The 16,864-nt window shown below is 41.1% G+C and overlaps 2 long non-coding RNA genes across 2 annotated transcripts in view; one reads left to right on the forward strand and one right to left on the reverse strand.

Moving 5' to 3' along the window:
* Positions 1-8,978, reverse strand: part of LOC116697248 (uncharacterized) — a 14,111-nt gene extending 5,133 nt beyond the window's left edge. The window contains exons 1-2 of the long non-coding RNA XR_004333976.1: positions 8,801-8,978; positions 505-507 (exon numbers count right to left, since the gene is read on the reverse strand). This is a non-coding gene — a long non-coding RNA (uncharacterized LOC116697248). The remainder of the gene's footprint in view (positions 1-504; positions 508-8,800) is intronic.
* Positions 4,496-10,030, forward strand: LOC116697249 (uncharacterized). Its single transcript, XR_004333977.1, has 3 exons — positions 4,496-4,657; positions 9,466-9,468; positions 10,021-10,030. It is a non-coding gene; the product is annotated as an uncharacterized LOC116697249 (long non-coding RNA).
* Positions 10,031-16,864: the final 6,834 nt, after the last annotated feature.

Here is a 16,864-nt window from a genome sequence, read left to right on the forward strand (position 1 = left end):
CCCATGAGGCCATTGTAATAAAGTGATTTACTGGACCAAAACATTGACAAAATTTACATCATGCTCTGCTGACAAAGAAAATTCGGTAACACTTTACTTGAAGGTAACCCTAACCTTAACTTGTCATGACAAAACCGAATGACACTTACTGTAAAAAGCCACATGTCATTAATGTTCATGACTTGTTTATAATGTTTGTTACATGTTCATGACAGTGTTATGTCCCTCTTATGTAGATACCTTCAAGTAAAGTATAACCAAAAGTTCTAAAAAGTATATCTTCCATTCGTCAGCTACAAAGAAAAAAACAGGATGTTTTCAGACTTGGAAAGCGGATCTGTAACATCTTGGTTTCAGGCATCGCTGCATGTGAAACGTAAAGTCAGTTTGTATTTTGAGCTGTAAAACTTCCCCTTTCTTTTTCTTCACTTTAGTGTAATCATGTCATATGTTTTAGTCCCTGGGTCTGCATCACCTCACAAAACCATTCAGGAACCGTTTTACTGTCTGGCTTTCATCACTGAGCGCTTTGTTTAATCATCCTCTCGCACCGAGTCGTGCACCGCTGATCTTGGATCGCGTTGCCTCGCCTGCAGACATGTTGGACTCGAGGATTTCACCGCAAGGGTTTTAAAATTCTGACATTTCCCTGAACACAGTGAGCGGCTTCAACAGGGCTGGTGCCGCATGCTAATTTTGACACACTTACGTATGCTATTGATTGATGTAGTGTTGTTAAAGTAGAGATAGTAAAAGCTTTAATATTTCAAAGTAAAGCTTTTAAACATTTTCAAATAAATACATTTAATTTAGCCAAATTCCTGTCTTGATTGCTAAAACACAGCAATGATTCTTTATGCTATACTTTTAAACTCTGGCACACAGGAAGTAATTCATTTCATGATTCCAGCTTTTTTGTTTTTTTTTAACCCTTGTGTTGTCCTTGGGTCAAACTGACCTGTTTTAAAGTGTTTTATATCAGAAATATGGATTTATTTCAACCACATTGCCCAAAAATAACATGGAGGATTCCATACAACAGTCTTCAGGTAAAATTAATGACTACTTTCACTACATTTTGTTTTTTTTTATTTAATCTTATAGAATTTAAATTCTTTTTTTTTTGTCTCAGTATCTGGACAACATTTTGACATCTATCCATTTGTGATTCACTCAACATGCTCTGATCTTAACTATTAGTCAAAATAATTCATAATAATTCATAACTTCCGCCTTTTTAACTAAAACCTTATGTATAATTTGATGCAAATGAGGTTTGGTGTCCAAGAATGAGTGTAAAACCTGTTATTAAACCAGCTCAGTTTTTTTTTTTTTGAAGCGCCAAAAGCTGGAAAAAGTGACAAATAAATCAGAAAAAATGACAAAAACTTAAGAAAAGCAACAAAAAAAAATTCAATTTTGACCTGGAAGGAAAGGTTCATGGTTAACGGGAAGACAACACAAGGGTTAAGTCTACATTAGTGACGTTCAGCTTCGGGATCGTTCAGGTGCCCACGGAGGTTCCACCGGGTGTCTTTTACTTTGGCAAGATGTTACCCGCTCCTCAGATCTCTGCAGGGTAAATCCAGACAGCTAGTTAGACTATCTGGCCAATCTGAGTTTTCTGTTGCACGACTAAAACTACTTTTGAACGTACACATGTTCCACCAAAACAACTTCCTTCCTGAGGCTATTTTGCAGTGGCACTGTGGCTTTGCCTGGCGCTTAGCACCTCCCACGATGATTGTGATTGGTTTAAAGAAATGCCAATAAACCAGAGCACAATTTTCTCCCATCCTGGAATGCAGGAATGGAAAGTCTGGCGAAGCAAGACTATTAAAACTGTAATATTTTAAAGTAAAGCGTTTCAACATTTACACATTGATATATTTAGTTTAGCCAAATTATCTCATTTATGGCTAAAACACAAGAGTGATTATTTAGAAAACTATGCTTTTAAAAGCTCTGGTTTTTCCTGAGAAAAATCTTCTGGCGCACAGTTAGTAATTCATTTTATGATTCCAGCTTTTTTGTAATAAAGAAAACAAGCTAACAGAGGTGTTCAGTCCATGAATGAACAGATCTGTATTAAATGTATCAGTAGATTTCTACAATGGAGTTTCTGTCAGATTATTCCATCCATACAGTCTCTAAAATTGCTCCGGGCTTGACAGGCGTATTGTTTTGCCTTTGGAGTGCCAGGCTACCTGTTTTCACTTGTTTCTAGTGTTTATGCTAAGCTAAGTGACTCTTAGCTCCAGGTCCATACTTAATTCCTAAATGGCAGGTCCACAAAGTTTTCCTTGGGCAAGATACTAAACCCCAAATGCCTCTTGATGCTGTACCATTGGTGTGTGAATGTGTGAGAATGTTTGTCTGATGAGCAGGTGGCACCTTGTTTGGCAGCCATGGGCACAACTGTATAATGTATGTGCATGTGACTAGGGTTGGGTACCTAAACTCAATGACAATATGGCACCGGTTCGTACCGGACCGAATGACAACCCAGAGTTTGTTGCCTCATTTTGGTCACATTTCAAATGTCTACAGTATGAGTTGTTAGCAGTTCCACCAAAGAGATATTTCCCCTTCTAAACTTCTCAGATGTTTCATGTAAAACACTTTTTAAAGCCAAAGGGGTATTATTATCCATTGTAGGGGTAGTATATTGCTTACAACAAGGCAAAAATTACCACTATAGGGTCGATAAAACTACCTCCACCAGTTAAATGCTGCTCCCACATTGTTTCACTAGTATTATGTGAGCTATGTTTCTGCACAATGAGTACATTTAGCTGATACACTTCTGTACTTTTACTTCAGTAGGATTTCAAATGCATACTTGTATGTTTCCCTTGTTGTACTGGTAGTATTACTCAAGTAAAGGCTCTGAATACTTTAATACCAACAGCAGAAAATCTCCAGTCTTAAAAATTACACCTTACAAAATGATATGCAGCCCCAAATCAAAACATTTTGGTACTTCTTAAAAAAGGTAATGAGGAACTGAAGCCCTCGCTTGACAAAACAAGAGCACTGCATTTCCCATCTTGGAAGATGAATTACAAGTGACTCCAAGTGTTTCCAAAATAAATGGACAGTATTTTGGAAATGACCTCTTTAATTAAAACTCCCTGACATTGTCTGACATATAACTTTATAATTAGGACAGCCCTTGTGGGGGGGCTAACCCCCACAACGACTCTGCATTCATCAAAATCTTGGCTTCGGGCTGTTTAGTCATGATGCAACACCGTCTGGTTTCACTGTGAGGGGGTAAGCATCTGTTTTCACCTCATAAGGAGGCATGTGTGCATGAGTGACCTCTCACTGTGGACGTCCTCCAGACAAGCACAAGGGAGAGATGATGGGTGGTGGGGGGGGGGGGCAAATACAGAATATAAACCAGAATGCACAAGCCAAAGATATGCTGCACTGAAACCCACTGAAGCAGCAGATACATTAGACAAAAGGTGGAGATGTTGTAGGAGGTGGAGTTTGAGGTTTTGGAAGTAAGGGGTGAGGTGTCTAAAACTGAGGCTACGTTCACATTGTTGGAACATTATGCTCATTTCAAGTTTTTTTTTCTTGGATGTTACCTATATCAGTCGCCAGTATTAACCGACAATGCTGCTGAAAACAAAACGTATGAGTAACCAAAGAGTAACAAGACGTCAATTTTTCAAACCTTTTGTTTTTCTCACTTGTTTTGAGCAGTTCGGTGAAAGAATGTGTGGTTACGTTGTTCACGGATTGCTGTCATTGTGGTTGGAGACGTAATGTTTTAGTCAGAGTACAGTGAAGACATATGCGGCTTATGTAGAGGCATCGATTTACATTTGACCAATCTGTGGCCCCAGTGCTGCTTCCCTGAGGCGGCTGCAGACACGAGATTTAAAATCTCCACCCTAATGTGTCCTGGTTGTATTTACACTTGGCTTTAAAGCTATTCAACTGTGATCCAATCATTTCAAGAAAGTGGTTAAGTGGTTAAGATTAAAATGACCTTTAAGTTTTGACTGAATCAAGGACATTGAGGACATTTTTAAATTTCTGCTTTTGTACGAAATTAAACAAACAATCTAAAATGTGTTAATCAGTGAGCTTTAGATGTGCTGTTAGGCCAAGACAGGCTGCAAGACATTCTCACTCCATCAAGTAAAATACGGGCGCGTGGTCAGGTGCCTTTGGTGTTATTATTGTTGCTTAAAGTCTTCTTTAGCATTATATCTAAATTCGCTTCATCTAAACACACTTGGTTGGGACTATTGCCGTCACTTTTGACACAGTAAGGTTAAGGAAAAGATCGTGGGTGGGCTTATAAAAGGTATGTTTCCATGACATGTGGGATAAGAATGGGAGAGCTGGGTTTAGGAAAAGAAGAATGCAACAGTTGGGATAAGGAAATGTGACACACAGGAAACAAACCCCGGCCTCTGGGGAGAAAGTCCTGTGTTGTTTGACACAACCACCCTCCCTCCGCGGATGTTCAGTCTTTTGTACTACTCGCTACCATTGCTCTTAATACTACGTCATCTTACTGCATTCTACATGCACCCTGAAGGGTGCTTTTTGCGTCGTATCTGATGCTCACAGCCACTGCCCAAGCGTCTGTATTTTACAAGTTCGGCATGAGAACGGGTTGGTCAGGCGTATTGTTTGAGTTTGGAGAGCCAGGCTACCTGTTTTCCCCTGTTTCTAGTGTTTATGCTGAGCTAAGCTAATTGCCTCTTAGCTCCAGGTCCATACATAACACACAGATGATAGGTGAGAGTGATATAGATCCTAAAGTGCCCATATTATGAAAAAAATTTTCAGGGATTTGGGATGTTATTTTGTGTCTCTGGTGCTTCCACACACATACAAACTTGGAAAAAACCATCCATGCTGTTTTGAGTGAGATACGGTTTCTGAATGTCCTCTGCCTTCAGTCTCCGGGTGAGCTGTTAATAACCTGCACGGCTTTCAACGTCACTAGCAGAGACGCAGTGCTACAATACACGTTAGTTCACCATAATCTCCAAAAGAACTACTTCCATGTCCCTGTTCTGCAGGTAGTCCACAAGTGCCCCTCGTCTAGAAGAAGTCTCCCAGCTAATCCCGCCTTGGACTGACCAAAGCTGGAGAAAGAGTTATCTAGCTGATAACAAAGATAGTATAGAAGTGAGATGTCTCATTCTGTCGCTAAAACAGAGACCTAAACACACAGGGGGAAAAGAGGCGCTGCAGCACTTTAACTGAGCATGTTCCACAAAATCTTAAAATTAAAATTTTGCATATTATCAGGATAAATATATTATTTTATTAAGAAATAATTTACCTATGGGCAATTATTTTGAACATGTGTTGAACTGTGATAACAAATACGTCAATCATATATTTATAGGAGGGAAAAATCTATTTTTAATAATCTATAATGTTTTAAATTAAATTTGCATAATTAGCAGGTCATTTGTGTTTTCACCATATTTATCACTCTGCATTACTGAAAGCCCTTTCTTCTTTTATAAGAGGAGATGTTTTACTGTAAACTGCCTTTCTAGCAACAGGAAACAACAGATTTGTTTAATAATAAGTAAAAATAAATGTGCAATGTGCACAGAGCCTGCAGTAAATGAGTTCCCATCTTCTCACAGGTAGTGAGGATGTATTCACGTCCGAGACAGAAACAGAGTGAGGGAGTTTAAGACAGAAAAGAAACAGTGACTGTTTGACAGCAAGAGAGAGAGAGAAAGAGAGAGAGAGAGAGAGAGAGAGAGAGAGAGAGAGAGAGTTTGTGGATGCATTCCAACGAGGCCACAACCTCCAGAGCAGATTTGGAGTTTGAGCCACAACGCAGCCAAGCCAAGGGAGCCCTTCTTGCAGAAACAGACGGCTGATCTGCTGCCAAATCACTGAAAGACGAGGGGCTGAGTGGTAGCAGGCTACTGACCCCTCTAATGTTTGGAAACAACTTTTGTATTTTATCTCAAATAATCCCCATTTGTTTGAAACACAATATAAAATATGAATTATGGATTCTAAAGTTCGGGCCTTGGCTAGAAAAAGATCGTTTTACAGACAGAATTTGGTAAAGATTATGTCAAAACACCACGGCGCCATAGATTCATGAAACTTAAGATATGTTTGCTATTATTACTCGAAGACTTGTATTGCAATGGCTCCTCCAGACAATGACTGCAGTCTTCAGAGCAGAGTAAGTGATTATTCTGGTGGTCGTGGTCCTTCAAGCCTCAAATGTCAAAAGCCAGAGGCAGCCGCAGTGGTTACTAAATTATATGAGGTACGAGCTAAACCAGAGGCTGAGGATGCACAGCTGCGTACAGGATCTGACACCGTCTCGTCATGGCAAGGGCAGAAAGAGAAGAAAAAAAGAGCCTGAAAGGAAGTGAAAAAGCCCTTAAACTCCATGCTTTCTGGAAGAAGTCGAGGATCTGACTCCATACTTGGCAGCTGGAGTCTGATTGACTGCAGATTTCAGTTCCTGACGGTCTATATAAGTGTTTACGATTCCAGTGCATCGCATGTCCTCAGAGTCCGCTGTAAAGATCTGAGCAGGGACGTCTCCTCGTTGCAGTGTTACAACAATCTCGCAGGCCAGATGCTGTCATCTGAAATGACATCCGCTCCAATTCTGCGTGTTGTTGAGACGTCATGTTGACCAAACAATCCCTCTGAAACTGATGGAAAACAGATCAAGAAGAGGCCCAGCGTTGCAAACACTTGTATACACTCAGCCTATATTACACTGACTTTGAGTCTGTTTAATGAGCATTTCACGAATACACTGATACAGTAAGCTCACTGCTGCTCTGCTATTATCTTCAACCGACTTCACCCTAATTGTCTTTATGGCTAATTGAGTTATCCAACAACTGTCATGTTAGCATTTTTGCGGCTAGCAGACCCCCTTGGCTTCTGCAAGGAATCCTCAGCCGTTTTTTTGGTTGACTTGCACACTTTCCTCACTGTGTGACAAGTATTTTGCGTGGGGGCATAAAACAGATTTTTTTTTAAGGCTTTCTAATCCCTTCTGATTTCTGCGTCTCAGCTCGGGTCACATATCACTTGGTCTTGCTCCCGCCGCAGACCACCCGTTTTTTCTTCTACCAAGCGCCACACTTGAAAGGAAGCAAACTTTATCAGATGCACACCAGTGACTCCCAACAGATAACACTTTGGTCTAAATCACCTGCTATTGACGTGGACAAAATGCTTTTTCTCGTGTCTTGAACTCAACTGTAAAGCCTCAAACGCCTGTGTGAAGCAGATAAATGGTTTAAAAACCCAGTCAAGAAAAATCGAATTGTTGGACTGGTGTTTGATCTCAAAACGTGCAGAGGATTGTTCGGGAAGCAGACTTTTGCCCTGAACTGCCGCGGGCACACATGTAACGGAGATCCTGAGGGATGCTGTTTACAGCCAAACAATTTCACGGTGTCGGCAAAATTGATGATAACAGACAAAAAACAACAACAAAAAAGTGATGTAAGAGTGGCATTTCACCCACACTTACAAAGAAAGAGCAAAACCCACACAAATGACTTACTGTAAAGATAGAAAAAACAATCAAAAAGACTGTATTTAGTCTGCGTTGAGAACTATCTCCAGGGCTTGAATACACATCATTTTCTAACACAACAGAGGAATAGAAATATTTACTCCGACCAAGCCAAAGACAACAACTGTGCTCCCAAGAAGTTAACAATGGCATTAGGGCTGTAAACTTCTCAAACGCTCTTTGAAATGTTTGCTTTTCCCTTCATGACCAGAGATGGTCAGCTCACACCAGATTGGGATAATATTAGAATACAGGAGACAGTGGATCGCGAGTATAATTTTTCAGTGTCTTGGCTTTTAAAACACAAAAAAGCTGTACACAATGCCAGAGACAGTTATGTAAGCGGATCAGGAGTCTGTTTCAAGGAGCAGGTTGAGTGACTCAGATCTGGCTCAGAACAATGTTGAGGAAAAAACAAATAGATTTGGTTGTTCCATAATGACTGGTTTCCTAGGTTTTACTCAGCAAATTAACCTAGAAAACTCAGCAATTAATGCATACATGTTTGAAAATGTGTAGTAATAATTCAGGTTTGTGCAAGGTGATTCCTTTAAATTCCCACAATCAATTAAAATAAACTATTAAACTTAGGTCTCACAAAAGTGTTCACAAAGATGCATCACAAATTAGGATATTAGTACAAAAAACCTCCACAGTGGAGAAATATTATGTTCTGTTAGGGCTCCTTATCTGCTCCTAGATCATCAAACAGTATTTAATACAAACCATGTGGTGGTACAAAATGAGAAGGAAATCTATGAATCATATTTCCACATCCTTACTTGTCCTAACTTACTGTACAGTACATATGCAGTTTTGTAGCAGGCCATGAAGTCACCATTTATAGTAAGTACAGTAATTATAGTATATTTGGTTGTCTGATTACAAAGATAAAGTAGGTCACTAACAGGTGAAAAACTACTGGCTACTAGCTACTAGTAACTACCTGGAGGAGCAGTGGGGGTTGTACGCGGTCACGGAAGGCTTGTATCATGTGGACACGCCAACAGTGTGAATGAAACTATGCACTAAAGCTTTAATGTACATAGAAAAAAACCTATGATTTTTTTTTAAATATCTTTATTGTACAGACTTTTAGAAATGAGGTTTACCACCTAAATATAGTGTTTATTTCTAGCACCGCATACAACTTACTGCTAGTTCTACTGAAAGCTATATTGAATGTAACGGACATTCTATAATATCAAAATGTTACGCACTAAAGCTTTAATCTCACACAACCTAAGGCTTTGGTAAACTCATTTCAAGCACTGAAACAATTCGTACAACACATCATAAGTTAAGGTTTGTTTTCAAGAGATTTAAGGACTTTCAAATAGCGAACATCAACGTTTCAGCTTTAGCGACAAATTATCTCTTTACAGACAAAAATGTGGGCATCACTATACAGAGAGCTGAGTTTGTTATGAACATGTGTGAAAATGCCCTTAGACCCTTAGAGGGTTAATAAAGCTTGCTCATAGAGGACAATAAAGAAGTCTTTATTTTATGCATCACATTAAATCCTCTGGTTGCACTCTCTGTAAATAAACGATTATTGTCTTGACGTCTTAGCTCTACAAAGTAAAAGCAAATTGCTCCCACATTCATGGCAGAGAATAATTTGTTTTTGTTTGTGTCATTACATAACTCGGAATGCATTGACTTCGGTCAGCGGCTGACATCAGTTATTGGTTCTGGTGAGACGTTAATAGGCTTCAATATGACATCAAGACAATTATGAAGTCATTTTGGCAAGTCCAAAAATGTCCTGCATGTGAAAGCCTCGCCAAAATAAGAGGGGCGTTGGATCAAATTGCTCCTCGAATCCCATCAGTCACTGGTAGTTTCTAAACAACGCTGATATCTGAAATAAATGTTTATGCCGATTGCTTGTGTCGTAGGGTGTGGATTCAAGCATGGAAACGCCAGTTTCACATGGAGAGAATCAAAAGATCTACTGTATTTCAATCTCAGCAATTAGACGTAGACATGTTGGGTTCTACAGAACCCGCACTGGCTGGAAAATCGAGTCCCTTTCCTCTGTTTCGACAATGGAGACTTTGAAATGAGGTTTTGTGAATCAGCGTTTTATGCCCGCCGACAAAGCTAAAAGAGCAGTCTGGAATTACCTCGGCAAACCGCTCGGGAGTCACGTCATCGGAGAGAAAAATTTGAGAAAAGTGTTTTCTCTATTTGGCAAGAAAAGGTGTTCAACTATCACGCTCGCATCTAGCTCTTCAGATACATTTCCTCTGATCTCAACTGCCTGGCAACCGCACACACAGGTACAACGAACACTGACACGTTGACTGTGCGTCCTTTGGAAATAGTAATCCAAGCCGCAGAGAGTTGGGATACTGTCCACCCTGCTGTCTGCAGCTTCAGCACTGGACTCTATAATCAGGCTTCATTAAAGACGCCTTGACAGACGGACGGCAATAAAAGTCTTGTCAGAGTGTTTGTGCTTGAATGTGTCTCGTTGTCAGAGCTGTCAGCAGCTTGTCTGCTCCTTCATTTCCTTTAACCACCGCGGCTACTAAACCCTACAGTTTAATTTCCTCTTAGTGCAGGTAAATCCTTTTTTCCCGTTGTGTGTGTGTGTGTGTGTTAATGCGGCTCAATACGTAGTATATGCCCATCAGATAAGGTAGGATTTTAGTTATATGTCATTACTTCTACGTTTTAGATTGGCACGATGGAGACCAAAGTGAGGGCAGAAGCCAACACAGCCATTGGTGCATGAGAAATGTTTGTTTTTTTATAGAACATGTAATGAAATAGGACATTTTAAATGAAAAAATAAAAAAACAGCGGTCAATGTTTTTTGGTGCGCTCAAACTTGACTTTTTGGCTTCTTAGGAGCAACAGGAAATAAACTGTGAACACAAGATTTATTTACCCATCCTGCAGTTACAGAGCAACGATATCATTCAGTTGGAGTTATCTTTCAGACTCTAATGTAAATCCAGCATTCTCTTTCTCTTAGCTCTTTTGGCCTCTACCAGCTCCTTAAGAAAAGATGCTCCAATACGTTTACCAGCTACTTACTTTCCCATACGTTCCACCAGGCGTGTCTGCGCTGCGTTCCGGCAACGCCGCCACCGGCAATCGGCGTCGCTCGAGATAATGCTTGGGATTTCACCAGCCACGAGGCAGCGGGTCGTAGAAGCATCTCAGAAGCCTCTCTCCGCTCCGCAAAAAATGCGCCCCAAGTTGATTTTTGACGGAGCCGCTGGGTGTTCAACAGGCTGGGCAGAGATTTGAAGAGCTTGAGTGGGGCAGGTAATACGCTCCGCTGCTGATGCTCCTGGTATGGTATGACACATGGTGGATGCCGACAAAACCGGAATGCGGTGCATCCGCGCCTGGTGGAATATCGGGGTAACTGTGTCTGCATAGTGTAAAATGGCTTTTGAGAGGTTTATCTTTGAAAAAATGTTGCCTGCTGCTGCTGAAAACAACACTACGAGAGCAGTGAGAGTGAACCGAAACAGTAAAGTTGAGCTGAAACTCAATATAAAGCTCTGGAAAGGCTGCTGCAGATTCAGGTGATAATACTCTGTAGGTTCATCACTATTAGAGACCCCTGGCTTCATTAGGTTGCACGTATCAGAGCATGCTTACTAGTTAACTGGCAATATTGGAGCCTTATGCGAGCTGGCTTACTCAGTAAAAGCATTGTATTCACTAATCGAAGGGTTGGTGGTTTGACCCCTGGCTCCTCCTGCCATGTTCTTCAACAAGATACTGTACCCCGGATGCTCCTGATGGATCAGGCCAGCGACTTACAGTCTAGTCCAACAGTAAGACTAGGGTAAAAAACAGTTCACTGGACCCAACATCAAGAACCTCAGTACATTTCATTTCGTTTGTAATATTATGGAGATGACCTTAAGTACCGCCACAATAATGTTTTTCTTTCAATACAGTATTAATGCAACAAAGCATACTTAGCCATCATTTGCATATTGTGAATTCACAATTATCTTTAACTTTGCAAGTAGACCTATTTTTTGTCTTTGAAGAAAATAATGACTTTTAAATATCAACCACAGCTTTAGACATAACATAAATGCCACTACTGTAATGCAGGATGTGTGGTTTATTGAACTGCTCTCAAGAGGATCACTTGATGGTCAAAGCTGGACGCTACACATTGGTTTTGGTGACCACAATTCCACTAACGTCCTTTGAAACCTAATGAGGTCTTCCTGTTGCACTTGGAATTGGAAGACAGGGGTTATCCCACTGTAGTGATTTGCAGCAAAAAATAAAATATAAACAAACCTCTTCCATTTTGCTTTTAGTTCAGTGGTCTCTGACTCCGTGAGTAATATGACTCAAAGTTTTATCTTCGGCTCCCCACATCTGTCCAATCCCTTCCTCTGCATTTGCATAACTGATTGCAGTGACAGATACCTTAACATGTGAAGACCAGAGGTGCCAAGAAGGTTCAACTGTGTTGGGAAAACCAACTATAGTGTGATTCAAACAAACTAAACGAGGAAGGTGTGAAAAACCCTTTTAAAACTCAATCAAATGTCTCAACAGAATCATACTACTGGTAAAATTCAAGTCCCCGTACAGACCAACGTATGGAGTGTGGATTTAGCTGGAGAGACCTCCTTCTGGGCACTGCCAAGGGGCACTTGAGCAAGGCCCCGTACCCCCCACCACCACTCAGGGCGCTGGTCCTGGCACTGGCAGCCCACTTACTCTGACATCTCTCCATTTGTACATGAATAGGTCCTGAGCATGTGTTTATTTATTTCATGCCTGTGTGTAGTGATTTTGTGTCAACTGTAGTATTGAAGTATAATGGATCAATTGTCAGTCCAAGCACCTTAACTTTAAGTTGCAAGTTTATTTTTTATTGCCCTTTGACAACAGCAGTATGCCAGTCCCTAACCCCTATAAATCCTGACAAAGTGGTTTATTCCAAACAGGTATTTTCCAGTGCTGGTGCACAGCCTGCCTGTGTGATCTCCCAGTTCCTACAGGTGGCTTGCAGCTGATGGAAACCTTATTCTCACTGTCTGCTCAAACTCGACTCTCCACCTTTAGCTCGCCTACTGCGTCAAGTTAAGGGCCTGCTAAATTATGTTGAGGTGAATTCCCGGCGGTGGCAACGGGATACGGTAGCAGGGGCACCAAATGGACCTCTTTGGAGGAACAGAGTTCATGAGGCGTAGAGTTTCATATCTTGTTGACAGCTCACCAGGAGCATTACCATGTGAGCTTGATTCCGTGTACGCCTGTGGGACTTTATTTCTGATTTACCTCCTCGTCCTCATCCCTCCATGGCGAGGTACTGGCAGAATTATGCGAAACAAATCGGCAGGAGTTGTGGGGATCGCTTTTCGGGTGTTGTTCATGTTGTGTAGCTGTGACGCTGATGGGATAAACCCACTAGGAATGACACAGTGTTCATTTCCGGCTGCTGACTGTCTCTGGGGTACAAGTGGATTCCTCAGAAGATCATTCTGCGGTGAGCGGTAATACAACACGTTTCGTGACAATAAAGAGCGTTTCAACCCCCCCCCCTTCCTCCCTGCTCACACAGACACAAAAAATCTTCAAATGCTTGTGTCTGCCCTACACGAAAGCTATCTTGAACATAAAAATGTGATCGTATGCGATCTGCTAACAAGAAACATGTAAACCCATCTGAACATTCAACCACACCAGAAACTCACACAAGCTCTCAACTGAGCCAGCGTGATCCACGTGGCACTCATATCCAGAGTTGTTTTGACAGAAGGTCGATGTTAGAGGGAAGATTTAAGAGTACCTGCGTGCAGCCTGCAGGTATGCAGCAGTTGAGCTCTGAAGGCCACACACAAACAGCAAATACCATAATCACGGTTTTATCCACTTTGACAGAGTAAGAAAGAAAAACCTTTTTCTTTAAAGAATATTTTAAACAAATATTCACAGCATTTCTATGTTGAAAGGGCAACCTTAAACAGAAAGAAAGGAAATATTCCATTTAGGCTACTAGCTACATGTATTTATGACTAATGCGTGATTAATAAAACTGTGACCCTTTCATCTCAGTTATTGTATCCCTTCTTCACAGCTGATTCATGAAATTTTGTAAAACTTGACCTGAAAAAAACCTGAAAAAGCAGAAAAAATATTGAAATGAAGAGAGACAGAAGAAAGTTATAAAACAGCTTTAAGTGGACAGGTTATGAAATGAAAGCACTCAAACAGTGAGCTCAGTGCAAACACCAGTTCCACTCGGTTTTACAGAGTTTTGACACAGATTGATGCGTTCAGCAGAGGCAGATTAGCGGGCCTGGCGCTCACATTTAAAGGTCACCCCTGATTAAAGTCCTGGATAACAACATGCACGAACAATTTGTAGATGCCTTGAAATGGAGGAGCAGCGGTGTGGTCTGACTCAGAACCAACCACAGGACAAAACTCTGACTCCACAGATGCTTTCATGTCAGTGAAACATTAAAAACATTCTTTTTAAAATGAGAATTCAAACATATTCACTGCTCACATGTGAGCTTCATCAGCAGAACAATTTTAAGGTTGATTTTACATCAAGCATAAATGAAAACATTCTCAGAAAATGGCATTTAAAAACTCCTTGGGTGGGGGGTTTAAACTCATCAACCAACTATAAATGGAGAAAAATGATCCTGATTACTTCCTCTAAAACACTAAAGATCACATGGGGTGGCAGCTTACTTTTCACTTCATATCCAGCAAACAGGCAAGCAAAGACAAGGGAGACTAAAAAAAAACCTGATTCTTTTGTAAAATGCTGAACATTTATGAAAAAATTCCTTTTGGATACTGCTTTCTGGGTGGCTTGTGCCATAATCTCAAACATGAGGTGATGTGGAGCGAGTCCAACACAAACCGCGCTCCCAGACAATAGCTTGCCTCAGAAGGTAATGTCCTGACTTTCTGAATTCCACACAGTTTGCGAACACAAAGTCAGCTTTCCTCCCTGAACGTAATCACTTTATGAAGTATGTGAAAAAAATACCACCAATAATCTGGCAGTAAAGAACATTATAAGGGAGCTGGGGGTGGTTTCATGAGGTCACAACCCTGTGCTGCGGGTTAAATAGAGTTCTGCTTTGCAGAACACACTCTGATGACTTGCCATAAGCGGCAAAAATGCTTTGCTATTACAGGCATCCTGTTGAATGTATAGTATCCCATTATATAAGTGAAATTACACTTAATTAATTTCAAGGGGAGGGCAGCTGGGGTTGAGGGCAGACTGCGTTCCCATGGTTCATATCAGGGTTGGTGGGTCCTTCTAATTCCACTCAGGCTGGCTGAGTGAATGAGGGGCCTGTTTCTGAGGTGGATGTGTGGGCGAGTGTGTGGGCCTGATCCTTAGGCCAGTCAGGGACGTGATGTCGGCCCAGGCAGCCTCCCCGGGAACCTGCATGTGCATCAAGCACAGAGCGCTCAGTCTTAATGCTGCCTGACAGCTCATGGTTGTGGCTCAGCTGCTGCCGTTTACAAAGGGAGGTCTCGGCTTACGGAGACGGCTGGCAGGACAACCGGGGTGGAGCACTGGGGTTCACAGAATCCTCCAACGGTAGCAGAGACGCAGAGTGACCATGCTGTGAGCTCACCAGGTCTTTCCACAGGCTACGACTCAACAAGTCTTAACACCCGAGGACCGCGGCTGGTGTAACCTTTCACCACATAATTAGATTACAAAATGTAGTGTGAAATTGAGGGGGTGTTTCAAAAAGCAGGCGTTCTCTGAGGCCACCCGTGTTTTTTTTCCACGGTGCCAGTAAAGTCCATGGTTTCCTTCACTGGGCAGTATTACAATAGTGTCATATGTGCTGCCTCCAAGGTCTCCTGCACTTGCCAGTAAAAACAAGTGTCTTGCGTTCTCTGACCCCCCCCACACCCCTTCCCCCAAGTTTATCTCAAAGGTGCTCTCACACTCAGTCCAAGGTTGTTTCAGAATAAAACAATTATACACAGAGCGCACACACAGGTTGCTGTTACTTCGTGACCTCCCAAGCACTTCCAATGGCTTCCAGCTGTCTCTTTGGGACTCTGAGGGAATATTTAAAACCCAAGTCACTTTGGTAATAGCCTTACAGTTGATTTGAGAGCCCTCATTCCAGAGGTGAAAGATAATTGTCCCCACCTTGAGTCTCCAATACATTTCTTTATTTGCAGTGTAGAGGGCTTTTGTCCAAACATTGACGAATAAAACTTAATTACAGCAAAAGTAACAATGAATGCAATAAATGAGCTTTATTATTAAATTAGCTGCACTTTAGACAGCCATGTGTTAGAGAGAGAGAGAGAGAGAGAGAGAGAGAGAGAGAGAGAGAGAGAAGAGCTTTCAGACCCATCGCATGGCCTTCATCAGCAGATGACTTTTCTTTAGTTGTCATGGAGAATGTATAATTCTTTTCACATTGGTCAATATCTAATTTTGGTGACATGGTAAGAACCAAACTATGTCTATGCCAACTGAGTAAAGTCCACCCTCTGATGAAGACCACAAGATGTGTCTGAAAGTGCTGGAAGTAAGTAAGACAACCTTGTAACAACTTTTACAACTTAACTTGTAAGACCTTTTTGGACCAATAAGACAACAAGCAATTTGAAGACGCCACTTAAGTCTCCGGGAAATTGTAACATTTCACTATTTTCTGACATTTTGTAGACTAAAAGATGTATTTATGTTTTCAATGATGTGATTTAATTGATAATCAAAAATGATAATATTGAAGTAATAATTAATTAAAGCGCAAGTTGTGACTCAACAAACTTCAAATAAATCTGACACAGTATACAATCTAGTCTAGAGTTGAAAACTAGTGGTCCAGTACATTTTATGAAAATTTGTTTTAGCAAAAAAACACCCAGAATTTACAGGTTTTAGCATTTCAAATGTGAATAAAGTTTTGTTCTACAAAAGTAAAATCTGGGAAATTAAGAAAAAATAGAGAGTGCTGCACAGGTCAACACCCTTGGTGTTGAAAAACTAAATGGCACCCCTAACCCTAAAGTCTTCTTTCCAGTAATAAAAACCACAGCAAATAATAGAAACAAAGTTTGAGTCATTCACAAAGTCCTACAAGTCGGATAGAAAGATAACGTCTTGTCTGCGTGGCCTGGGCGGCAAACCGCCAGCTGTTGGCGCACTTTCATGTAAGCCGTGTTATAAAAACTATGAGAAGATAAACGAACAAAGGACCTGATAATTGTCTGTGTGTCATTTAGGAGCAGGGGAATGACTAAACCAGAGCCTCAGCTGCAGACCCCTGATAGAGAATTCATTTTGATAAA

The sequence above is a fragment of the Etheostoma spectabile genome, chromosome 10 (genome assembly GCF_008692095.1).
Source record: "Etheostoma spectabile isolate EspeVRDwgs_2016 chromosome 10, UIUC_Espe_1.0, whole genome shotgun sequence".
NCBI lineage: Eukaryota > Metazoa > Chordata > Actinopteri > Perciformes > Percidae > Etheostoma > Etheostoma spectabile.